General features: G+C 35.4%; 2 protein-coding genes across 9 annotated transcripts in view; one reads left to right on the forward strand and one right to left on the reverse strand.

Moving 5' to 3' along the window:
* LOC101896323 (protein draper) overlaps nucleotides 1-3,580 on the reverse strand; it is a 76,621-nt gene extending 73,041 nt beyond the window's left edge. For 5 of the 8 annotated variants that reach the window (XM_059126441.1, XM_059126439.1, XM_059126440.1 and 2 more), the window contains exons 1-2: nucleotides 3,481-3,579; nucleotides 2,517-2,671 (exon numbers count right to left, since the gene is read on the reverse strand). The gene's annotated coding sequence lies outside the window, so the exon portion shown is untranslated. Of the gene's footprint in view, nucleotides 1-2,516; nucleotides 2,672-3,324; nucleotides 3,347-3,480 lie in introns of those variants that run through there. The other 3 variants (XM_059126436.1, XM_011298057.3, XM_011298060.3) reach the window with 2 other exon arrangements.
* A 1,891-nt stretch (nucleotides 3,581-5,471) lies between these two features.
* Nucleotides 5,472-27,044, forward strand: part of LOC101896152 (glycerol kinase) — a 38,863-nt gene continuing 17,290 nt past the window's right edge. The window contains exon 1 of the mRNA XM_011298054.3: nucleotides 5,472-6,209. The gene's annotated coding sequence lies outside the window, so the exon portion shown is untranslated. The remainder of the gene's footprint in view (nucleotides 6,210-27,044) is intronic.

A 27,044-nucleotide genomic window follows, 5' to 3' on the forward strand; every position in this document is an offset into this window, starting at 1 on the left:
ATGACCCACAAATACCAACTTTTACACAAATCAGTGAAAAAATATGGCATAAATCATCAAAATACCGAATATCGGGAGGTACCGTTATATGGGGACTATACCAGAACGTGGACCTATACATGCAATGTTTTGCTACACGCTCAGGGACCCGTTGTTACCTACAAATACCAATTTTCAGACAAATCCGTGAAAAAATGTGGCATAAATCATCAAAATACCGAATATCGGTAGGTACCGTTATATGGGGGCTATACCAAAACGTGGACCTATACATGCAATGTTTTGCCACACGCTCTGGGACCCGTCATGACCTACAAATACCAATTTTCAGACAAATCCGTGAAAAAATGTGGCATAAATCATCAAAATACCGAATATCGGTAGGTACCGTTACATGGGGGCTATACCAAAACGTGGACCTATACATGCAATGTTTTGCCACACGCTCAGGGACCCGTCATGACCTACAAATACCAATTTTCAGATAAATCCGTGAAAAAATGTGGCATAAATCATCAAAATACCGAATATCGGGAGGTACCGTTATATGGGGACTATACCAGAACGTGGACCGATATATCTCATTTTCAATACCAACCATCCTAGGGACAATACACACACTTGTGCCAAATTTCAAAGGTCTACGTCAAATAATGTGTGCTCTATCGTGATTTCAACAGACAGACAGACAGACAGACGGACAGACAGACAGACAGACGGACAGACAGACAGACGGACATCGCTAAATCGTCTTAGAATTTTATGCTGATTATGAATATATATACTTTATGGGGTCTACGACGAATATTTAGAGGTGTTACAAACGGAATGACAAAGTTAATATACCCTCCTACCCATGGTGGAGGGTATAAAAATTAAACCTAAAACATTCTTCATATGTGGTCAAAACTCTTGTAAATGCAATTTTATTAATATGTATTAAAGCTGCAACCTGGTGTGAACCTAGCATAAGTCCTATGCAATCACGTCTTTTCTTACTATTTCCATTTAATACGACAACTACAAAAATTCGAGAGAGAAAAAGAGATTGCAATTAGTAGAGTGTGTGAGAGAATGTATCAAAAGATTAACATCAAGAATAACAAGCGTATATCCGTTTTTATGTTGGGTTTTGTTCTACAAAAACTTGAAATGAAGAAAAAATTATCAGTTTTGCCATGAAATTGAAAGATTGAATAGATTAGATCATATTTTATTCATTTTTTGTGATATTTTTCGTGAAATGTCGAATAACTGAAACAACTTGTTGCATATAATTTTGAATAACTCTAACAATAAACGGGCATAGCCTCAGGGATGTATTTCCATAGGTTTACGAAGCTGTTCTACCTCCTTATTGTACAATACTTATAAGCGGTGTTTTCGTATTTTTTTAATGCTAAGAAAGATTAACAAAAATTGAGTTGTTGTGAGAGTAAATTTCTGCTAAATTCTGAAAATTTCTTCCATTTTAAATGCTGCTTGTTTAATATATATTTAACAGATAATAAAATTTCAAGCTAGTATGAACCTAGCATAAGTTCTAAGTAATCAGCTGTGTTTCTTACGGTAACATTTGTCTATTAAAAACAAATCAAAAGAAAACAATATGACAACAAGATTTTCTACAGGTGAGTGTGCGTGTGAGAGAGGGAGAGAGTGTATCAAAAGAGATTATCAGCAGTCTCGACAAGAACAACAGCAATTTGTCCAGTGTGAAACAATAACAAAAGGTAGCTAATGTAATGGAACAAACAATAATTTCATACCCATACACATGCAACCCTACCCTGTATCTGAAAAAGAAAATAAACAAACAGAACAGCAGTAAAAAAAAAGAATAACAAAAAAGAAGAAAATCATTGAAGAAACCTGTTAAGAGATTTTCAGCATTCCCTCAGTAACTGCGACGCGACGGTGTTGTTATTGTTATGATACTCACGGGCTTTATTTACTGTGTGGTTATGATAATGATGAACTCAATAATGTATTAAATTTCTGGAGTCAAACCCTTTTGATTTTTATCTCAACTGCTTTTAATGGTTTTATACGGAGAGAAAGAGAGAGAGAGAGGAAAAGGAGTAGTTTTGTTACAAAAGCCCCTGATATTCACTTCTACTAAAAACTAGTTAAACAGCGAGTGTGACAGTTTATGACAATTAACTGATGAAAGTTTTTACTTTGTAAAAACTGCTTGCTTATTTTGTTTTCGTTTTTTTTTTTTGTTAAGGAATTCTTGCTGTAGTTTCCGCATAAATAAAACTGGGTTAATTTATGGGGTTTATTTTCTGTTGGCAATGCAAACAAAAAATCAAAAAGAAAACAAAGACAAATAAAAAGTTAACAGGTAGTATCAGACAGCAAATATGAATTTTTGTCAACCAAGCATGTCTTGCCATACTCCATATTAAATTAACATTTGGCACGATTTGTTGTTGTTGTTGTATTAGTAACTTATTTTCTACACAACTAATACCTATCTAATCGCACTGCACATTTTTTTGGTATTTACTCACCTTGATTTGTTAATTGGAAATTGTTGTTACAGTATTTTGTTGTTGTTGTTGGCTTTTAGCGCACTTTTGTTATGTTTGTGTGATCAATAATTTGTTATGTTTTTATAAACCATTATTGCTTTTTAAACAAAACAAGTTTAGAATTATTTAAAAACCTAAAAAATCACATTTCACATAAATAAATTATTTAATAAATAACAACTATTTTCGTTTTATTAAGAGATTTTTATTTTCGTTGATTACAGCATCCAACCATATTTGATGGCTGTCGTAAAATTGAATCTGATTGGTTTATTTTTTGTTTCTTTTGCTACACACACTTCATCTAACCAACACATAGAAATGGATAATAATGAAAGATACACAGACACCACTAGAGAAGAAGCACTGTAGAAAAATCATTAATAAATTGGCACCAATTGAAAAAACACACATTCAACCAAACACTAATATTTTATTTTGATGTTTTTGTTCCAAAATAAAAATTCACTTAAAATGAAGAAAAAATTTGCAAAACAACACCTCTGCCCAAAAACAAATATATGAAAACAAGTTCGTTACGCTCTCTCTGTCGCACAGACACACAAAAACAGCTAATGACAGCTTTAGTAAATTTAGTTGGTGATGGTGAAATTTATTTTCTTTTATTCACTTTTAATAAACTCTAATAATGCCTTATCGAGCATTATATTAAAGAAAAAGTAATAATAAAAACACCAAATAAGGTTTCTAATTAACAACTCATAGCATTGACACTTTTCAAAGGCACACACGCACTCACGAACACCAAGTATACCCGCATACTAACGTTTGCATTTGTTTTTTTTTTTATTTTGATGCATTCCATGGACATTTGAATTTTTTATTTTCATTTAAAAAACAACAAACAATTAAATTTGTTTTTCACATCAAATGCGTTCCAAATAAATACATATTTTTTGTATTAAAATTCCATGCAACCCACCGAGACCGACAAGCAACAAATAAACGAGCTCGACAACTCTCTTCACATTGGCAGTTCTCAAGCAACTAGGGAGACGAAGGTCGACTTACGACTTGGTGTTCCAAATTGACGTCAGATCAAATTTATTTAACGTAACATTGGCAGCACTTTCTCTTTGAGGGATGAATAGGGATGCCTAATTCGTAGAGTAATTTTAATGTTGCCACACTGAAATATTATTTTACCGTTAAAAACCCAGCAAATTACAATGTTTTAAAAGTGATAAATGAACAAATTTCATAAATAAAAATGTTCTATAAAACATGCTTGTTTGAAATGAATGAAATGAAAACTGTGTATTCGTTTTTTTTGGAAATCGTTATTTTTTATTACCATACGCAGTGAACCGATGTATTCCATTTCCACACTTCATCTAATACTGATAAAAAAAGGGATGTGCAAAGTTTAAAAACAATCGAACCCTTTTTCAATTTTATACGAAAAATTCAACGAAGTTTTAACCTTATTGACATATCCCATATCTATCGTTAATAAAAAATATTTAGATACACGAGTTCCCGAGAAAATGGGTGACTTTTTTGTATTTTAAAGGTTATTGTTATTCGAAATGTGGACCCTTTGTATTGATAGAAATATAGAAATGTGTCAAGTTTGAAAGGATTCGGATGTCAATTTCGCAATTTATGAGCGTTATTGCTAATTTTGGGGGAGTTACTTGAAGAAATAGTTCATTCTATCGGTTCTTGCAAAGTTTGAACAAAATTGAACTTTTTCTATGTGTTAAAATATTTTCTTTGAAAATATTGACCTCTTGCGGGGGAGAGAACTATCATGCCCACCAGCCAGCTAAATAAACAAAACCAATGTTACTTTTGTTTTGATAGTAGTTCTGACCTTAGGTCTTTTCTTTAAAATGTCCACGATTATTGGTCTTACCATCCTTAGGAAATCCATAAATATTACACCTTACGAAGATCCGTCATGTAAAGTCTAGGAAATTTGCAGTGTTTCACAAGGCTTTATCATCCTTGAAAAACCAAGATTATGAGTCATTCTTAATAATCCACCCCACACTAGCTGCTCTGTTCCAGAACCTACAAAATCTACTAGATTTGCAATTTTTTCAATATCATAACGGAAAAATCGGTTATTGTAGTATAAATATTTTGCAGTTCTGGAACCGGCCAAAAGTTTACCTTGGGCACTAAAGAATTCACAAGCACATCAAACACCAAACCAGAATCAAGAAACTAACCAACAATTTCATAGAGCTTCCAACATTTGGTCTGTTACTGAACTTGCAGAATCTACTAACCTTGAAATTTTCGTTCGATATTATAACGGTTAAATCGGTAGTAGTAAACACGTTTACATTTTTAGAGTTCTGGAACAGAGCATATCTTTCTCTGTAATTTTTCTCTTGCTATGGTAGAACATTGGGAACGTTTGGAAATATTGATATGGCAACACTTTTACTATGTGTTTTCAAACATAAGTATATTTTTATAAGTTTTCTTATACGACTCCAATCGGAGGTTGCTATAATATGCATTTAAAATTTTTACAAATTTTAATAATTGTTCATTCAAAATTTTCAATTTCACAATTTGTTTGGCAGTTCATAGTCTTAGCACCTGTGTCGATGCGACTACCTGTATTCTTCTACCATGGCTCTTGCTCTTCTATTTTTGCTACACAAAGTCGATAATTGGATTAAGCTAAAATCGGACTATACCTCCCTAGCATTTTTGACTTCAAACGTTTATAAAGTTTTCGAAGGCCTCTTCGCACAGAAACACATAATAACACATTAATAAATATTGTTTGTCAGATTTTTCTGATATTTTTTAAAATTATTATTATTTAACTTTGAAAAATTACGATTACCATTCGATTATTATCTTCGCTACCAAAGCTCGATTAATGAATCGGTCAAAAGTCGACCTACTTATTCCTAATTTGCGGTTTCTTTCACAAACAGCTGTTGATGTCAAGAGCAGTGCACGTGTATGTGTGCATGTGTATGTAGGCGGTTTTTGTGAGCAACGGCATAATATTAAAATAATTTTGGAAAATAAAGAGGATATTAACAAATCGTAAGCCGTCGTATGCACTTCAAACGGTAAAATCATAATCGTTCAATTGTCGGATATATTTAAAAGTAATAAAAGATCGAAAAAAGTATTGTGAAAATAAAACGTGACCTTAAAAAAATTAGCAAAAGAAAGTGGCGTGTTATATTGGCAAACAAAAGAGGCAGCAGCAGCAAAAACAACAACAACAAGAGGGTACTCGTGAATTTAATGTGCAAAAACAAAAACTACCACAATACGTACGTGGAGACGTCAATAGATAGATATATTTGGCAGCCAGCAGCGGCAGCAGCAAAAAAAGTGGGCTCGTCTCCTCGTTGCTTGGGTTATTACGTCACAAGCGACACCATATCGTACCACATTCCCCATTCATCATCATTGGTGGCTTTTGGTCTGTCACCCACCACCCCCATTCTCTAACCTGCCACAAACTACACAATAGCGAAAAATAGCACCAGAATTAAATTAAAAAAGAAGAAGAACACACTTGTGAGAAATTGTGTGAACAAAATAAATATAAACAAATAATTAAATAAAAAAAGTAGCACAAAAAACAGAAGACAGAAAAACCGTGACCATAAATTAATGCAGCACTCTATAAAAACAAAAGTCTAAAAACAACATCATTCGACGGGGGTAAGTCCATAAAACTTTTTATTGTTATTTTATTCATAATTTATGCATGTTCTGATAATGTAGCCTCGGAGCTATATGTTGTTGCTGTTGGTGGGCTGATTTGCATTTGCTGGGTTAAAATAAAACTGGAAATTTCAGGCAGCAGAATAGCATTCTATGAATAAATAAGCTTTCCAGAGATTCCAAGCCAAATTTAGAATAAATTTATCCCAATATTTATATTTGGGGGAAATTTTTCTTGTCAAGGTCAACTTCTATACAGATTTTTTATAATTACATGAGATCATCCAAACCAATTTTGTCATTGAAACAATATTAGAGGGTTTCCAATAAGAGGTTTTTATTTGGCATTCAAAGGTATTTACGCGCCAATTAAAGATAAATGATAGTTTTTTTCATAGAATAGAATGAAGGAAGGTCGTTGATGATGAAGTACAATATCAACCCTTATGATCAACATGAGGATAAGGACGATATTTATTGAAAAATAGGTACTTTTAAAAATTGCCACAGTCATGGGTTTGACAAAAGTCGAAAGAAAACCACCACGAGGACGCTTTTTATGAAATATTGCTGAACCTAATTGCAAACAGGCTGACTAAGAGCTAGTCTTGCGAATCCCATCTTCGAGGTCTTAAATTGTCGCTGGTCTTTTTTCAAGAACTTTTTCGTGACCAAAAGAAAGAAATCGCAAGGTGTTAAATGGCAAGATCTCGGTTGCCAACTGTGATCACCTCTTCGAAAGATGCACCTTTTTCATAAAACAGCTTTGGTTTCGGTGCTCATGTGTCACAGCGCTTTCTTGTTGAAAGTATGCCATGTCCAGATCAATATACTTCTAACTTCAACCATAAAAAATCATAAATCATCCAATCCAGTTTTCGAAAATGTAATATCCAATGATACCACTTCCCGAAATATGAACACCATCAGACAGTCACACGTTGGGGATAGATAGGCTTTTCAACAATAACTCTTGGGTTTCCAAAGTTGTTGGCATGGCCACCGGTGGGAAAATTGTCCTCCTCAGTTGTTCTTGATCGAGCATTTCGCATTTTATCAATTTCAGTGCCGTAGTTCGTTATACCCTCAGCCTGAGGGCTATAGAGGGTGGGAATGCATTATATGATGCGGCCAAAATATACCTTATTGAAATTAAGGTTTTAGACACTAGGTCTCTTTGAAAGAAATCTGTGTCAGGATGTTGGTTGTCGAAATAGCGGTGTCCATCTTGCTTGTCTGTTCGCACAATAACATTCGAGGGGAGTATCCGATATGACCCAAACTTGACGCTTGGTAATATTTTTACCAAACATAGATCGGGTTCGTAAGTGAGCCTTCTGGCAACTCCCCCACAAAATGTTAAATTTTTTATAGAAAATAATTTGCCGCATTAAACAAGAAAGGATCAACCTATTTTGTGAAAACTTTGCAAATCTCAATATTTGTATCCAGTGATATGCCTAACATTTTGGCGGCAGTCGTTGGAAATTCCAACAGGACTCAGCATCATCGCAAGAATAGCTACTAAATGAGGTTCCTTGCTTAATTTCCAGCGCACAATGGCCACCAAAATCTCCGGATATACCAATCCCTTGTACTATTGTGTCTGGAGTATTTCGGAAAGCAAGGTTGGCACTAAAAAATTCCAAAGTGTCGATCACCTGAAGCAAGCGCTTCACGGGGAATGGGCCAAAATACCGCAGAGCAACATTCGGGCAGCGTGTGACGCTTTCATTGACCGTTTGAAGACCATAAATCGTGCCAAAGGTGACCAATTCGAACAAATCTAAACTTATTCTAAAATTTGATGCTATTTCCGACATTAAAATTATGGCATTTGACTTTGTTGCAGTTATTTTTTATCACACCCTGTGTATCTCTCATAACTTGAGAACTCAACGAGAGATCTGATGTGAATATAGAATTTATAGACATACTCCTTCACGTGTCTTCCCCACAAAAGAGTGGAAATGATTATCATTTATTCTCATAATATTGTAATTAAACGATTGGCTTTCTTTAAGGTTTCGCATCTCAGTATTATTATCAGTATTATATGAAGTGGAATACTTCGGTCCACTATATCTGGTACCTCATCAGTGTTTCCACATTTTCCAAAAAATATCACATATCCCATTTAAAGTGTTGTCGATATAGTCCATATCTGGCACGGTGTAATATTTATATCAGACTTATGCCAGCTACGAAAATGACAATATTGGCCCACTCCTTCGGAACCACCTCCATAAAGGGTCAACAGTGTGAATTATCAATAACGCCAGTCAAAATATATTTAGATAGACGAACATTGGCTAAGGATATGCATTAGCCGGTATGACGACTAATACTTTTACATTTATTTTATTGAAATTTCCATAAATTTTGATTTTTTTGTCTTAGCAACAATAAATTTATTATTTATTTGATTTCTATTTCAATAATATATTTAAAGCCTCCATAATCGAAGACTTTAATAAAACACGCCAGATACCACCGGTTATATCACATTAAGAAATCTCTATAACAACTTTATGCAGGATTTCAAATGCTAACGTCAATTTAGAAATAGCACCGAATATTTGCAGCTTTGCCCACTAAAGATTCTTCAAAAGATGCTGCCCATAAATGAGCAAATTTTTATGACTTTGATTTAATATGCATAAGAATATAACAATGTTTATTATGGTGTGACATGATGGCGAGACGTTCATTGTCAATTCAAGGGTATTGTAGTTGTTACAATTAAAATTTATGCTCATAAAAAATAATGAATTTTAAAAGATAAGAAAGCAAGACACGGTTAGTGTCTTAAATCACTGGGGATCGGCTAAGGGAAATTTAAAAACATTGTCTCTTCCTAAATAAAAACTTTTCATTTTATTTATTTTGTGCACAGTGAAATATAACAATTTATGTTATTTAATTAATTTAATTCTATAAATTCAGTAAAAATTTAAATTCAGTAAATTCAGCAAAAACCTTGATCTCAAATATTATTACTCTATTTTTTAAAACGACAGATTTTATAAATGCTACATCTACGTGAATTGGCAAATATTTCAATTTATTCTATAAATACAATAAAAAGTAAAATTACACAAAAAAAAATCTTAATCTTCGAAATTATTCTTCTATTTTCATAACGATTGATTTTATAAATGCTCCATCTTCTTGTTTATTTTCCCGATACCTATATGCATTTATATGCAATGTTCCTTGTACACAGTATTTTTTGTGACACATATATTGAACCAGCCCATCTACGTCAGCGTTTGGGTGCATTTTGTCCACAAAAATAAAATCAAATAAATGTTTTTCTTTTTTTCTGTTTATCCAAGGTCAATGATCTCTTTAATACTTCTTTGTCTTGGCCCATATAAATAACTGCCTTGCCAAAGTGAGAAGAATTATATCTTGCATTTGATCACATGCCCATGCATTCGAATTTTATTACGCATGCATATTTATATTGTATTTATTAAAAATATATTTTTTTATATAAATTCATTAAATTATTTTGGAGAACCTCGAAATAATTTTCAACGTTCTGGCAACCTGTTAATATTTTTTGTGCAATAAATGTTTTTTTTAAGAAGGATTATTAACTATAGAAAGTATACAGGCTATAGGTTTGGGAAGATACTTTTCTGGTTCAAAAACAAGTTAAGGGCCGATTGCCGATTGGTCGGCCAACAAGATTAGTAGTAGTAGTTTTTGCACTTTTGTGATTTGGCTATCTTTCAACTCAAAATCACAATATGTCTTTTTTGACAGCAAATTTAGTTGAAAGATGAGCTTACTGGCCGAACTTATGTAGGTCATGGAAATATTCATTTGTACTTACCAGGGCGGCCATTTGGAGAATGATATTTGATCATTTTTCTTACGATTTGAGCTCTCAATGATCTAAGAAGATTGAATTTTTTAAAATATTTTTTCAACGGTGCTTTTTGTACAATGCCTTTTCAATGTGTTTTTTTAATAAGTTCTCAAATGTAATTTTGTTAATTTTTTTTTCAATGTGGATTTAAAAGGGGTAAGAATATATTTTCAACGAATGTTTTTAGGTGGATTTTTATACCCCACACCACATAGTGGTAAGGGTATTAGGGTAAGTGTACCAGTAGTCGGCACTTTTAGGATTTTTGAGTTTTTGTAATCGCTCACCATTCTGAGTGGAACTTTTCAATTATTACAAAGGTTATTTATTCAGATTCGAAATTTTGTATAGTTTTTGCAGTAATAAATAAAGTTTTAATAAGTTTTTATTAAATTTCATAAATTTGTAGTTTTATTAAAACAATGATTTTGTGTCAGTAGTCGGCACCACTCGCCAAATGTCGGTATGGCATGTTCCAACAGTCGGCATACCAATTTTTTGTAAGAATAATTAATAATAATAATAAATTAATTCATTAAAATATAATATTTCTGTTTAGTTAAACTGATTCGAAGTCTTTATTGTACTTTTCTTAAGAATATGAATTGTTGAGGACCTTCACAAAAATTTAATTTTTATTAGAATAAATCATCTTTTCTTAGCGAAATTGTACACAAAGAAAGCTGACAATATATTTGAAGTAGACAAAAAACATTTAGTTATAATAGTTTCATTTATTTGGGCTTATAAAAAATAAAAAGTGCCGACTAATGGGACATGCCGAACTTGGGCACACTTACCCTATGTCTTTGTGCATTTGTTTGTAACAGGGAGAAAAAAGTGAAATAGACCCATAGTTACTTTTGGGGATCTTCATAGAATCACTTTTTGAGTCGATTGATGCATGTCAGTCCGTCCATCCGTGTATTTTTGTGAACAAAATGCTGGTCGCATTTATTATCTGATTGAGATGAAATTTTGCAGACAATGTTTTTTTGCCCAAGGACGAACCCTATTGAAATTGGTGATAATCGGACCGGATTTGGATATAGCTCCCATATATCTTCAACCGATTTCTGGCAAATTGCGCACCTAATGGCTAATATAAGTCCGAATGGACTGTATTTTGGTACATCCCACCGAATTCAGTCTAGAAGAAAGTAAATTAAATTTGGGGGAAATCGGCTCAGATATAGCTATAGCTCCCATATATTAGTTTCATCCGATGTGGAGGTTTATGTCTCTTATTTGCTTAATATGCACTCCCGAAGAATTTTATTTGGTACTGGATGTCAGATACTACTCAAAAATACCTCTGTCAAATTTTATCGGGTTCGGTTCAGATTATATATCTATATCCGATATCAGGGTTTTTGTGCACCAAATGAATGAATGACTATTATCAGCCCAAATGGACCGAATTTTGGCAATTACGACTGAATTCATCCTATAAACCAGTATTTAAAATTTGGTGTAATTCGGTTCAGAGCTATAGGGAGCTATAGCTATCCCATATATATGTTTTATCCGATTTGGGGTTATAAGTCCCTCACTAGCGTAATATGCATTCCACAACAATGATCTTTGGTACCAAATATCAGATACAGCTCCGAAATAAGTGTATCAAATTTTGTCAAGATCTGTTCAGATTTTGATATAACTCCCATGTATATCCTCAACCGATTTCGTGTTAATTGTGCACCAAATTGCCAATAACAGTCCAAATGACCTGAATTTTGGCATATCCGACCGAATTCAGACTAGAATCAAGTAGATTAAATTCGGAGAGAATCGGTTCAGATATAGCTTTAGCTACCATATATATGTTTTATCCGATTTGATGTTTAAGTCCATCACATCCATAATATGCATTCGACAAAAATGATATATGATACCCGATATCTTATAAAGCTCGAAAATACCTTTGTCAAATTGTATCGAGAACGGCAAAGATTTGGAAATATCTCCCATACATACCCTTAATCCGATTTCAGGTTTATTGTGAACTTTATATAAATATGTATAGTGATTTAGGGCCCCGAAAAAAGTCCCACTGAATCTTTTTATAAAAATAATGTTAGTATATTAGTGGAGAGATATTATTTCAACCTAAAATTGTTAAAAGACGGCATCCCTGTTTTAATTTTTATTCTCAGAACATGCCCTTGTCAGCAGCAACCAATCACTGAACGACAGTGGGGGCTCGTCTCATAACAGCGATAGATACAAACAAAAAATTCTGTGGGGGGCCAATGTTTCCACGAACAACACAATTATGTATGTACGTTGGAGTATCTATATAAGGTATAAACGTACGTACACGATTCTTTAAAATATTTTAAATTTCTTTGGAAAATCTTAAAGGCTTTTCTATTTATAACCGATTAATAAAGTGCCTACATTTCCACAGAAGGTTTGAAAGGACTTTATTTTTTTAAAAATACCTTATTAATGGGTTTGAAAATTAAATACTTTACTAGGGCTCTGCCTTTAAAAACATTTAAAGGAGTCCCGTAAATAACTGTTTAATGGCTTTTTAGAAGCTCTTAATAAGTTATAAGATCTCTAAGAGAATCGCTCAAATTTCATTTGTAGCAAACATTTGGCAAGTATTTTGTTTTGACAAGTTGTTCGACCTAGGTGAAATCCTGTATTTTGGATCACATAAAAATAAAGCGCAAAAATACAAGTACTAAAATCCAATTGATTAGGGAGGCCAAAAATCCAAATGCATATCTGCTCCAAACTGGTTACGTTGACCAGGCCTGTACTTCAAACTTTTGAATTCCCCCTATCTATTGACAATGGCGTCATCGTGCCACACCTCTCTCTTCGAAATGGAACGTCTTTCCCTGAGTTCACAGCGATAAACTATCAAATAACAAATGATATCTGCAAGTGGGGCAGTTTATAAAGAATTTATGATTATTTTGATTGATAGCGAAATTTTAAAAGGAGGAGTGTTCTTTGGAGCTGTGTCAAAATGTATTTTATGGGAAGTAAGCGTGGCATGAAAAAATATATCTAGAAGTTTAAATTTTTTTATCAGAAAATTAATTGCAAAGACCTTTAAAAGGTCTTCCGACCATAGAAGAGCTTCAGAAGGCCTTATAGCCATAGAAGAGATTTAGAAGGTGGTCTGGTCTTAGAAAGCGTCATGGAGAGTTTTATAGAGAGCTTCAGAAGCCCTAATGGTCATAGAAGAGCTTTAGAAGATGTTCTGGTCTAGGAAAGCTTCGTCGAAGTCTTCTATCCATAGAAGGACTTCAGTAGGTCTTTTAATGATATAAAACAGCTTTGACAGATCTTTTGGCTATATAAGAGCTTTAAAAGCTCTTCTGGCCCAGAAGGGCTTCAGGAGGGTTTCTGTTCATAGAAAAGCTTCAGAAGGTTATTCCAAAGCTTTTATATAAACAGAAGTCCTTCTGAAGCTTCTTTATGAATGCCCTTAAAAAAGGACGGTATAGCATCAGAACAAAATACGTTCGGAAGCTTTTCTATCTATAACTTTTTGAAGTATTTCGAATATCTACTATAGGCAAAATAACTTCCGAAACTCTTTTGTGAGAAGAATATCTTCTAAAGCTCTTTCATTCCAAGATAACTCCTTCAGCTCTTAAAATTAAACTTTTAAATGCTTTTCTTTCTGTAGACAGAATACCTTGTAAAGGAAGACGTTCTGATGACCTAAGTCCTTTTGCTTTTGAAGCTCTTCTATACCTCTTCCATGGACGTATAGCTCTTCCTTCTAAATTTCTTCTTTAACCTCACGATCATCGAAAGCTTTTCTTTCTATAGTCAGACGATTTTCTGAAGTTCTTCTATAGCCAGAAGACCTTCTGAAGCTCGTCTATAACTAGGAGACCTTCAGCAATTTTTTTTATAGTTAGGATACCTTCTGCAGCTTTTCTATGACCAGAAGTTCTTCTATAGCCAGAAGACCTTCTGAAGCTCTTCTATAGCCAGTAAACCTTATGAAGCTCTTCTATGAAGATAAGACTTTCTGAAGCTACTCTATGAATAGAAAGAAGAGAAGACCTTCAGAAGCTCTTCTATAAATAGAAGGCCTCTTAGAAGCCCTTCTATGGCTGGAAGACATTATGAAGCTCTTCTGTAGCCAGAAAACCTTCTGATGCTCTTCTATAGCTAGGAGACCTTCTGAAGTTCTTCTATAGCCAGAAGACCTTCTGAAACTCGTCTATAGCCAGAAAACCTTCTGAAGATCTTCTATAGCCAGAAGACTTTCTGAAGCTCTTCTATGGCCAGAAGACATTCTGAAGCTCTTCTATTAAGATAAGACTTTCTGAAGCTCCTCTATGAATAGAAAGATGAGAAGACCTTCATGTTATATGAAAAAAGGCCTTCTAGAAGCCCTTCTATGGCTGGAAGACATTCTGAAGTTCTTCTATAGCTAGGAGATTTTCTGGAGTTTTTCTATAGCCAGAAGACCTTCTGAAGCTCTTCTATGGCCAGAAGACCTTCTGAAGCTCTTCTATAGCCAGAAGACCTTCTAAAGCTCTTCTATATAGGCAGAAGACCTTCTAAAGCTCTTCTATAGCCAGAAAACTTTCTGAAGCTCTTATTTAGCCAGACGACCTTCTGAATGTCTTATATAGCCTGAAGACCTTCTGAATGTCTTCTAAAGCCTGAAGACCTTCTGAATGTCTTCTATAGCCTGAAGACCTTCTGAATGTCTTCTATAGCCTGAAGACCTTCTGAAGCTCTACTATAGCCTGAAGACCTTCTGAAGCTCTTCTATAGCCTGAAGACCTTCTGAAGCTCTTCTATAGCCTGAAGACCTTCTGAAGCTCTTCTATGAAGAGAAGACTTTCTGAAGCTCTTCTATAGCCAGAAGACCTTTAAAGCTCTTCCATATAGCTAGGAGACCTTCTGAAGCTTTTCTATAGCTAATAGACCTTTTGAAGCTTTTCTATATCTATGAGCTCTTCTGAAGCTCATCTATAGCTAGTTTACCTTCTTAAGCTTTTCTATAGTCAACAGACCTTTTGAAGCTCTTCTATGGCCAGAAGACCTTCTAAAGCTCTTCCATAGCCTGAAGACCTTTTGAAGCTCCTCTATAGCCGGAAGAGCTTCTGATGCTCCTCTATAACCGGAAGACCTTCTGAAGCTCTTCTATAGCCAGAAGACCTTCTGAAGCTTTTCTAAAGCTAGGATACCCTATGAAGCTCCACTATAGTCAGAAGGCCTTTTGAGGCTCTTCTGTAGCGGAAAAACCTTCTGAAGTTCTTCTAAGGCTCGTATATAGCCAGAAGACCTTCTGAAGCTTTTCTGTAGCCGGGATACCTTATGAATCTTCTCTATTGTCGGAAGATCTTCTGAGGCTCTTCTATAGCCAGAAAAACCTTCTGAAGTTCTTCTATAGTTAAGATATTTTCTTAGGCTCGTCTATAGCCAGAAGACCCTCTGAAGCTTTTTTATAGCCAGGAGACCGTCTAAAGCTTTTCTGTAGCCAGAAGGCCTTCTGAAGCTCTTTTATAGCAAAGAGATCTTTCAATGCTCATTCTTACTCAGAATTCAGAAAGTCTTCTGTCTTTCCAATAATTTTTGTTCAGTGAGAGCCACTGTCCTTCCTATGAAGAATAGGTTATGCGAGGGAAACACTCATTTGTAACTAAATGTCGATGCCAAAATAAGACGGCTGTTTTATATAGGTCCCAGGAACCCAGATGTTGGCACTCAACACACCATCACATGTCCGGCAATATTTGGCATGAGTTCTAACATTAGTCCGATTTCTATCTACGGAACACACCTCCAAATGTGTTGAGATCAGTGAAAGACAGACAGGTGCTGAGGGGGTTTCCCTGAGAATTCCCAAATAGCTTGTTTTGATTTCAACAAAAAATATTGCAAATTAAAATAATTACATAAGTGAAAAAAAAAAATACAAATGCAACCGTTGCTGCGATGAGGATGACGTCGTCTCTGTTTACATATCGTGGGGTATTTTTTGAATTTGTTTGGGTTAATCAAAACAGTTTTTCTGAGATGAGCGCTGACGTCCTATTCCTATCTTTGTTGATTTGTATGGGGGCCGACTTTGTATTGTTGTTTTCATTGTTGTTGTTATTATTATTGGTAATATCATTAAATGCTCTTCTTTTTGACATTCTTCAGCCAACTTTTATTGTTTACGTTTTTGCTGTTGTTGTTGTTGGTGGTCTTCGTCATTTTATGGCCATAGTTATTTCGACCTGAAACAGCGACGTAAAAGGTTTTCTCTGCTGCCATTAACGTTTTTTGCTTTGCGCCATGTTTTGTCTTCTTCTTTGGCATGTTGTTGCTGTTGTTGGCATTTTTACGTTACGTTCTGTTGCGATTTCCTTTCAAACGTTATTCTGCAACGACTGATCACTGATCGCATTCGAAAAGTTCAGTTGCCTTCAACTCGTTGCCGGGTAAACTTGAATCCCATCCAAGACGCGCTAAGGAAAAAAAAAGAAACATCCAAACGGGACGAACGATTAAAATAAAAATAACAATTATTAAATTAACATATTATTTGCGTTTTATAACATTTTCTTTTTTAATTTATAATTTTTTCATTAAATTTTAATTGGGATTTTTTTATAAAAATGGGTAAGTTTGCGATTAACGGTATAAACGTGTTTAATTTAATTGAATTTCGTGGCTTGATGCTGAGAGATGGACAATATCGTGTTAGTGACCCAGTAAAATATATTTAAACGAATTTTTGAAATATTTAATTTGAATTTTAATCAGTTTGCGATATATTTAAGGTGTTGTTTTTAAAGTGATCGAACCGGTATTTAAATTAAAAATTGAAAAAAAAAAAATAATAATTCGAAACGTAAAAAAGGAATATCTTTGCGTAAAAAAGAAAATTAAAAAAGGAAATAAAAAAACTACGAAAATTGGAGAATTTAATTTATAATTTTAAAACAGCAATAAATAAAAAAAATATAATTAAAAATATATATTTAAAAAAAATTAAAAATGTGCAAAATTAAAAAAAAATATTTTAAAAATTATATAAATTATAAACAACGATGTAAAACAATTTTATAAAGAGGAACGTTTATATCTTTAGAAAATCAATATTTTCAATTTAGGAAAAATTTCGGGCCATAGGAGGTATTTTGTCTACAAAGGTGCTCAGAAGATCTTTTTTCCTAAAGATTTTCCAAAAAGCCTCAATTTCTTATACCGTCGAAGTATTTTAGAAGTTTCTTCGGAATGAAAAAATTATAGAAGGCTTCAGAAGGTCTTTTGGCCATAGAATAGCGTCAAAAGTCTTCTGAAGAACTTCAAAAGATTTTCTGGCCATAAAAGAACTTCAGAAGGTCTTCTGGCCATAGAAGAGATTCAGAAGGTCTTTTGGCCTTCAGAAGGTTTTCTGTTCACATAAAAGCTTTAGAAGTCTTCTGCTCATAGAAGCGCTACAGAAGGTCTTCTGTCCATAGAAGAGCTTTAGAAGGTCATAGAAGAGCTTCAGAAGGTCTTCCGGCTATAGAAGAGCTTCAGAAGGCCTTCTGGCCATAGAAGAGCTTCAGAAGGCCTTCTGGCCACAGAAGAGTTTCAGAAGGTCTTCTGGCCACAGAAGAGTTTCAGAAGGTCTTCTGGCCACAGAAGAGCTTCAGAAGGTCTTCTGGCTATAGAAGAGCTTTAGAAGGTCTTCTGGCCATAGAAGAGCTTCAGAAGGTCTTCTGGCCACAGAAGAGCTTCAGAAGGTCTTCTGACCATAGAAGAGCTTCAGAAGGTCTTCTGACCATAGAAGAGCTTCAGAAGGTCTTCTGACCATAGAAGAGCTTCAGAAGGTCTTCTGGCCACAGAAGAGCTTCAGAAGGTCTTCTGGCCATAGAAGAGCTTCAGAAGGTCTTCTGGCCATAGAAGAGCTTCAGAAGGTCTTCTGGCCATAGAAGAGCTTCAGAAGGTCTTCTGGCCATAGAAGAGCTTCAGAAGGTCTTCTGGCCATAGAAGAGCTTCAGAAGGTCTTCTATCTATAGAAGAGCTTCAGAAGGTCTTCTATCTATAGAAGAGCTTCAGAAGGTCTTCTGGCCATAGAAGAGCTGCAGAAGGTCTTCTGGCCATAGAAGAGCTGCAGAAGGTCTTCTGGCCATAGAAGAGCTGCAGAAGGTCTTCTATCTATAGAAGAGCTTCAGAAGGTCTTCTATCTATAGAAGAGCTTCAGAAGGTCTTCTATCTATAGAAGAGCTTCAGAAGGTCTTCTATCTATAGAAGAGCTTCAGAAGGTCTTCTATCAATAGAAGAGCTTCAGAAGGTCTTCTATCAATAGAAGAGCTTCAGAAGGTATTCTATCTATAGAAGAGCTTCAGAAGGTCTTCTGTCTATAGAAGAGCTTCAGAAGGTCTTCTGGTTATAGAAGAGCTTCAGAAGGTCTTCTGGTTATAGAAGAGCTGCAGAAAGTCTTCTGGCTATAGAAGAGCTTCAGAAGGTCTTCTGGCTATAGAAGAGCTGCAAAAGGTCTTCTGGCCATAGAAGAGCTGCAGAAGGTCTTCTGGCCATAGAAGAGCTTCAGAAGGTCTTCTGGCCATAGAAGAGCTTCAGAAGGTCTTCTGGCCATAGAAGAGCTTCAGAAGGTCTTCTGGCCATAGAAGAGCTTCAGAAGGTCTTCTGGCCATAGAAGAGCTTCAGAAGGTCTTCTGGCCATAGAAGAGCTTCAGAAGGTCTTCTGGCCATAGAAGAGCTTCAGAAGGTCTTCTGACCATAGAAGAGCTTCAGAAGGTCTTCTGGCCATAGAAGAGCTTCAGAAGGTCTTCTGGCCATAGAAGAGCTTCAGAAGGTCTTCTGGCCATAGAAGAGCTTCAGAAGGTCTTCTGGCCATAGAAGAGCTTCTGAAAGCCTTTAGAAGGTCTTCTAGTCATAGTGAGCTTCAGAAGGTCTTCTGGCCATTGAGTCTCGCTATAGAAGATCATTAGATTTTCTCTTCATTGAAGAACATTAGAAGGCGTTCCGTTCCCTTCATAGAAGAGCTTCAGAAGGTCTTCCCTTCATAGAAGAGCTTCCGAAGCCCTTCTCGTCGTAGAAGAACTATACAGGGTGAGATAAAAAACTGCAAAGTCAAACGCCATCATTTTTAAAATTTTTTCTAAATTCTTTTGAATGAAAGCAAAAACTGTCGGAAATAGCATCAAATTTTAGAATAAATTTAGATTTGTTCGAATTGGTCACCTTTGGCACGAAATATGGCCAATGAAACCGTCACACGCTGCCCGAATGTTGCTCTGCGATATTTCGGCCCATTCCCGGCGAATCACTTGCTTGAGGTGATCACAATTTGGTATTTTTTAGTGCCAAACTTGATTTCCAAAATACTCCAGACACAATAGTCCAACGGATTGGTATCCGGATATTTTTGTGGCCATTGTGCGCTGGAAATGAAGCGAGGAACCTCATTTTGTAACCAATCTTGGGTGGCGCTCGCTGAGTGAGATGGTGCTGAGTTCTGTTGGAATATCCAAAGTCTGTGGCCAAAATGTTTGCATGCCCAAGGTTTTAATACCCTCTCCAGAATATGTTCGCGATAATATTTGGCATTTATTCTGATGCCACGGTCGATTAATACGAGCGGATAGCGACCATCGGCTTTTATGGCGGCCCACACCATCACCATCACAATGGCCGGCGCTTGAGTTCTGGTGGCCAACCGAAGGTGCACATTTTTCAGCTGACCTCTTTGGCAAGTAAACACGATCATTTTGTTTGTTTACAAACCGCTGGACAACGAATGTTTTCTCATCGGAAACGGAGAAAACCAAATTCGGCAGTTCACCACTTTCGGCCAAGCGAAGCAACTCTTTAGCTCTTTTGAGTCTATTTTCTTTCTGTTGCGGTGTAAGTTCTTGCACTTTTTGGAATTTCAATGGCTTGACCCCGAGCTCATGTTTCAATGTTTGCCGAATGGAATATTCCGATATGTTCACCTCACGAGACATTTTTCGGCCACTGCGACGCGGTCTTCGATCAAGTCGCTTCTTTACTTTTCGAACCATTTCTGCTGATATTGCTGTTTACTTTCGTCCACTTCCTTGACGCCGAGTTAAGCTACCAGCTGCTAGTATCACGGTAACGAGCGATGGTACGAGACACAAAAGATTTATTCACATTTAAATGCTGGAGTGTTCTAACGATAGCCACTTGTGTTTCTCCAGCCAAATATAAAGAAAACACACTATCACGCTTGAATTCCGTCACGAATAACTTTTTTTCTGGAAAAATTCTCGTCAAAATGCTTTTGTACCCTTGTAAACAATATAATGAGCTGTCACTGGAATAATTTTAACAGCTGTCGGACGAGTGGCTTAGAAATGACAGCAGTCTGAATTTGGTTGCAGTTTTTTCTTCTCACCCTGTAGATAAACCGCATTAAAGGTTTTCCATAAGCCATTGAATCACATGTCTATTATTATTTTGTACCCATAGGGGATCCCTATTTTATCTCATGGAACGTGGGAGTTATATCTACAAATTATACAAGTGCATTTGAGATACCATAGCCCGCCTCCACAATATTAGCACAATATGACAGTAATATCTTCCATGCGATACTCATTTTTTGCTGCATTGAAATTGAAATTTATTGGTTTGAGGGCAACCGGCAATAAATCTAACAAACAATTCTATTAAATTACATGTTTGCTAGTCAGCTTTGAATGAATGACACAATGAAATGCAAACAAAAAATGGAAATAATAAATATTTATGGCGAGAGTGCAGCGGTAAACAACTGCCCTCCATGTTAGCAATATATCCCTTCTTCATCCCTCGAAAAGCGTGACAACTAGTGAGGGGTCCATTGACCATTTACATATATTGCAGATATTGAAACTATATCGTCAACTAATTGATCAATTTACATAAGTGGACCTATTCGCGTTCCTTCACATTGGAGACAATTTATCAGCAATGCTGTTTTTTGTTGGTTTGTTGTTGCATTTTTATGACATTTATTAAACTTTAAAAGAATTTTATAATTTTTTTGTTTTCTCTGATAGCTAAAATTAGATGTCATAAAAAGATAAAGCGGCATGAAATGTCACATATCACATATCATAAGCAAATAACAATAATTTTTGTATTGAAAAGGGAGGAGGGTGTGGTTAGGTTAATGGGTGGTAAAAACACAAGTACCTGTCTCACAAAAAAAGTGGTAAGGTCTACACAAGACCTGCACTTGAAATATTGGTTGATATCTCGTTTATGTGGCGTCTTCTATCTATCCACAAGAGTGTCAATGTCAGTCAACAGACCCTTCCCCCATCCCATTTCTCCTTAAACTATCAAATTTTATGATGTCTTATAAACAGAATTGCAGGAGATTGGAAAGTGCCAAACATGAGGTCTGGGGCATTTGTCAAGATAGGTTCTTCAAAGTGCAAAATAAGCGTGGCAGAAAACGCCTCTACAGCGTTATCAAAAAAAATCGATAATTACCCAAACATTTTTTAAATGTATGGTTATTGGCTCTGCAAAAACAAGACCTTCTATAGACACAGGGCGTTTTATCGGAATTATGCAATTATAATATACATTCAAAAAATTCAGAAAATATTCTAGAGAAGTTCCACAGACAGATAATGTATTTTTAAGGTCTTTTATAGACAAGGGCATGAGACAAAAGACTTCCAATAGACCTTCTTTGGATAAAAGAGCTTCTATAGGCTCTCGAAGATTTTAGTTCTTCCAAACCCTGAAGATAACTTTAAAATTGTGGCAAAATTGTGTGCAGGTCCAGGTCTTCGTATAGCCCCCATATAACGGCACCTCCCGGTATTCGGTATTTTGATGATTTTAGCTTCCATTATTCACCGATTTTTTTTTTTCAAGTTTTCCATTTGAATATTGTAATGGGTTATGACAAAAGTTGCCTATGCAGATCCACGTCGTCGTATAGTCCCTAATGGAATGGCTACATTCGGTATTTTTAAGATTTTAACAGGATTTTTACGGATTTTCATTTTTTCTGAAGCAGCTTCATGAAAAAAAATTTAAGAAAGTAATAATTAGCTCTTCTCAAACCTAGTTCTTGAATAATGCTTCTTTTAAATATTCATGTCTCAAATCGGAAAAAAAATATTTCTAAAATCTATGTTCATAGACAGCTTAGAAAAGCACTTTTAAAATTAAAGTTTTATAATAGGTCGTTGAAAATTGGGAATCGACTTTTTTCTGATCCCTGATAAAAATATTAACAAAATTCATTTTTTTGGCTGGTTCTTGAAAAAAAAATCACTAGTTCATTATGCGGTGTATTGAACAATATTTCTAATATTATGAACTAAAAATACCGAACTTTTAACAAATCCAAAAAAAAAATCTGGCATAAATCGCAAAAATACAGTATATCGAGACGTACTTTTATGTGAGCACTGCAGGAAAACTATAGGTATACTTACAATTTTATGCTCCAGATGTAGATTCCGTTACAAATTTCTAATCGAAATCATGAAATAATCATCTAATAGACATAGACATAGAATTTTTGTTGTTACAGGGTGAGATGAAAAAACTGCAACCTACTTCAGACTGCTGTCATTTCTAAGCCACTCGTCCGACAGCTATTAAAAGAATTCTAGTGACAGCTCATTATATTGTTTACAAGCGTACAAAAGCATTTTGGTAAGAATTTTCCAAAAAAAAGTTATTCGTGATGAAATTCAAGCGTGATAGTGTGATTTCTTTGTGTTTGGCTGGAAAACCACAAGTGGCTGTCGTTAGAGCACTCCAGCATTTAAATGTGAATAAATCTTTTGTGTCTCGTACCATTGCTCTTTACCGTGATACTGGTAGTGTAGCCCGACGTCAAGGAAGTGGACGGAAGAAAACGGCAACATCAGCAGAAATGTTTTGAAATGTAAAAAAGCGACTTGATTGAAACCCTCGTCGCAGTGGCCGAAAAATGGCTCGTGAGCGTAACATATCGCAATAGTCCATTCGGCAAAAATTTAAAAATGAGCTCGGGGTAAAGTCATTGAAATTCCAAAAAATGCAAGAACTTACACCGTAACAGAAAGAAAATAGACTCGAAAGAGCTAAAGAGTTGCGCCGCTTGGCCGAAAGTGGTGAACTGCCGAATTTGGTTTTCTCCGTCTCCGATGAGAAAACATTCGTTTTCCAGCAGTTTGTAAACAAACAAATGATCATGTTTACTTGCCAAAGAGGTTAGCTAAAATGTGCACCTTCGGTGGGCCACCAGAACTCAAACGCCGGCCATGGTGATGGTGTGGGCCGCCATAACAGCCGATGGTTGCTCTTCGGTCGTATTAATCGACTGTGGCATCAGAATAAATGCCGAATATAATCGCGAAAATATTCTGGAGGGTGTATTAAAGCCTTGGGCACGCAAACATTTTCTCCACAGACTTTGGAAATTCCAACAGTACTCAGCACCATCGCACTCACTAAGCACGCGCCAACTAAGAATGGTTACAATATGAGGTTCCTCGCTTTATTTCCAGCGCACAATGGCCACAAAAATATCCGGATACCAATCCGTTGGACTATTGTGTCTGGAGTATTTTGGAAAGCAAGGTTGACAGTATAAAATACCAAAGTGTCGATCACCTCAAGCAAGCGGTTCGCAGGGAATGGGCCAAAATACCGCAGAGCAACATTCGGGCAGCGTGTGACGGTTTCATTGGCTGTTTGAAGGTCATAATTCGTAGGTGACCAATTCAAACGAATCTAAAGTTATTCTAAAATTTGAAGCTATTTCCGACATTTTTTGCTTTCATTCAATAAAATTTCAAAAAAATGTTAAAATTACGGCGTTTGACTTTATTGCAGGTTTTTTATCTCACCCTGTATATTAAATATCTTCTGCTGATAGTTTATATGTCAATCTTCTTTTAAGAATTAGCTTTAGACAGAAAACCATCATTCTAAAATGGATATAAAATCTTTTAAGGGTCTTCTGTGGGTCGGTATCTTTCTATAAGTCACTCTTTGACAGAAGACCACAAACAGCCAGGTCTGACATCTTCTCATATTTTGTATATCTTCCGATCTTCTGAAGCTTATTTTGGAGTAGGTCTTCAACAGACAACAGACTTTCAAGAAGTCTTCAAAGAATATTCTGTGGATAGAAGCATATTCTGTGGAACCCTTTAATAATGTCTTCTATGGAAAGAGGATGTTCTGAAGGATTTGGATATAACAAATTCGACATGAGACTAAAGACTTCCATTAGACCTTCTTTGTATAGAAGAGCTTCTTTAGGCTCTCAATGGATGAAAGTCTTTAAAACCCGTGAAGATAAACTAAAAATTGCTGTAGTAGAAATACAAACTATCCGTATTTTACGCTGGTTCATAAAGGGCTAATTAAATAATCAGATGCCCAAAAGGGCAAATTATTTGGAAAACCAGTAAAGAAAGTATTAAAGTCGGGCGGGGCCGACTTTATGATACCCTACACCACTTTGCTAATTTAGTAGAGCTCCACATAACAATAAAAGTTTTTATGGGAGAATTCAATCATACACGCTATGATTATAATTATAACTTAAAGTTCAAAGGACTAAATATGCCGAAGCATTTGTATCTTTTAAATTCGGAATTGTATTGCCCATTTGGTGCACAATTAATTTGAAACCGGATAAAGATATATATGGGAGCTATATCCAAATCTGAACCGATCTCGATAAAATTTGGCAAAGATATTTCTGAGCTGTATTTGATATATTTCCCTGAATATCGTTGTTACGGAGTGCATACTACGGCTGTGGGTAACAAATATGACAAATCGGATGAGCAATATATATGGGAGCTATAGCTACATCTGAACCGATCTTCATTCAAATTTGACATACTAGCTTCTGGACTCAATTCGGTCGTAAGTGCCAAATTTCATCCAATTTGGGCAAATATTAGCCGTTTGGTGCACAATCCAAAGTAAATCGGACGAAGTTATATATGGGAGCTATATCCAAATCTGAACCGATCTCGATAAAATTTAGCAAATGTATTTCTGAGCTGCATTTGATATATTTCCCCAAATATTGTTGTTGCAGAGTGCATATTACGGCGGCGGTGGACAAAAATAACAAATCGGATGAACAATATATATGGGAGCTATAGCTATATCTGAACCGATTACGATCAAATTTGGCATACATATTTTCAGACCTAATTTGGGTGTATATGCAAAATTCCATACAATTCGGGTTTATATTACACGTTTGGTGCACAATAAAAGGCAAATCGGACGAAGATATATATGGGAGCTATAAATGCGACCTGTACTTTGTTTACAAAAATACATGGACAGACGGACGGACAGACGGACGGACGGACAGCCGGACGCCGGACATGCATAAATCGACTCAGAATGTGACTCTATGCAGATCATCAAAAGGAACTATGGGTCTATCTCGTTTCCTTCTGCCTGTTACAAACAAATGCACAAAGACATAATACCCTGACCACCTTGTGCTGTAGGGTATAAATATTGAACATATAATTTTATAAGTTCCTCTAGATCGGTTATCTGAATTAGGTGATTTTTTTAGAAATTCTACATTTTCAATGCGACCGTAGGGATGTCCAACTATTTTTGTCCGAAAATCCCAAAAATCGGGTTGTCATAAATGATTTTTAGAAATATGAGATATATATTCCCCGGGAGTTTTCAACTTAGCCGAGTCTAAGTAGTCAGCTGGTCATCTATTTCTTTTTTCTAACGTAATAATATTTACTTTAAGTTTAGTTGTAGAAACTTGTCAGCAAATTTTTCGCAATAATGATTCCAGTTAATAGACGGCGTCACTTCAGAATTGTTCTGTGTAAATTACATTCATACACCGAGTGACTTGTTCAGAGGGGCAAAAAATAATCAAACACGTAATCGTTGATAATCTGTCGTGTTTATAATCTATTTTGTAATTGTCTGACAAATTGAATTGTTTTCAAAAAAAAAAAAAAAAAAAAAAAAAAAAACACTTGATAGAGGGAGGAAATGAAACATGGAAGCTTCAACAAAGTAGATCGCATTTGCCTTCTGAGCTTAGCAGAGTTTAAAATCTATATTTAACTATACGAAATAAAAATAATTTAAATAGTTAATGTAGCAAAGGCATAAACCACGCACACTTTACTCAGAGAGATAAAGAACATATTTACCTCCTGAGGTAAGTAGAGTTTTAAAAATTCGATATTGGACTAGAGAGAATAAAAATAATTTAAAAATTTATGCAGCAAAGACATAAACTACACACAATTTACACAGGTAAATATGGAGAGAGAGAGAGGGAGAGAAAGGGTAGATCAACCTTCCTAGGTTAGCTGAGTTTTAAAAATTCGAAATTAAACTATACGAAGTAAATTTAATTTAAAAATTGACGTAGCAAAGGCGTAAACCACTCAAATTTTACTCAGAGAGAGAGAGAGATAGAGAGAGAAAGAGTGATCGGAAAGAGAGAACGGTGTATACGATTTTGTCTAAATTTGGAAAGATATAATAATTCTTTCATTGTAAGATCGAGTTCGGAGATGGATAAAAACGACCCTCTCCTGAAAAGGGTTCGGGGATGGGCAATTTTGGTCCACTCCTTCTGGTCCCTACCCCACAATAGGTATAAATTAAAAAAATATATATATTTTACTGCACAGAAAGAGAAAAGATAAACCGACTTTGTTTCAACTTTGCAAATCCTAATATTTGCATCAGTGCTAGGTCAGGTGTGAAAATGGACAATATCGGTCCACTCCATCAAGTTCCTCCCCCATAAAGGGTTAAAATTTTAAATAATTATAACTCCAATAAAATGTAATGTAAGAGTTCCGATTTTCTTCAAATTACGCACATCATAATATTTTTATAAACCCAAGGTCTGGAGTGAAGATGGAGTATATCAGTCTACTCCTTCTTGTACCTCCCCCACAAAGGGTCAAAATTTTGAATATTAATGAAGCTCAAAAACGCGAAATTAACATCCGATTTCATTCAGACTT

The sequence above is a fragment of the Musca domestica genome, unplaced genomic scaffold (genome assembly GCF_030504385.1).
Source record: "Musca domestica strain aabys unplaced genomic scaffold, Musca_domestica.polishedcontigs.V.1.1 38, whole genome shotgun sequence".
NCBI lineage: Eukaryota > Metazoa > Arthropoda > Insecta > Diptera > Muscidae > Musca > Musca domestica.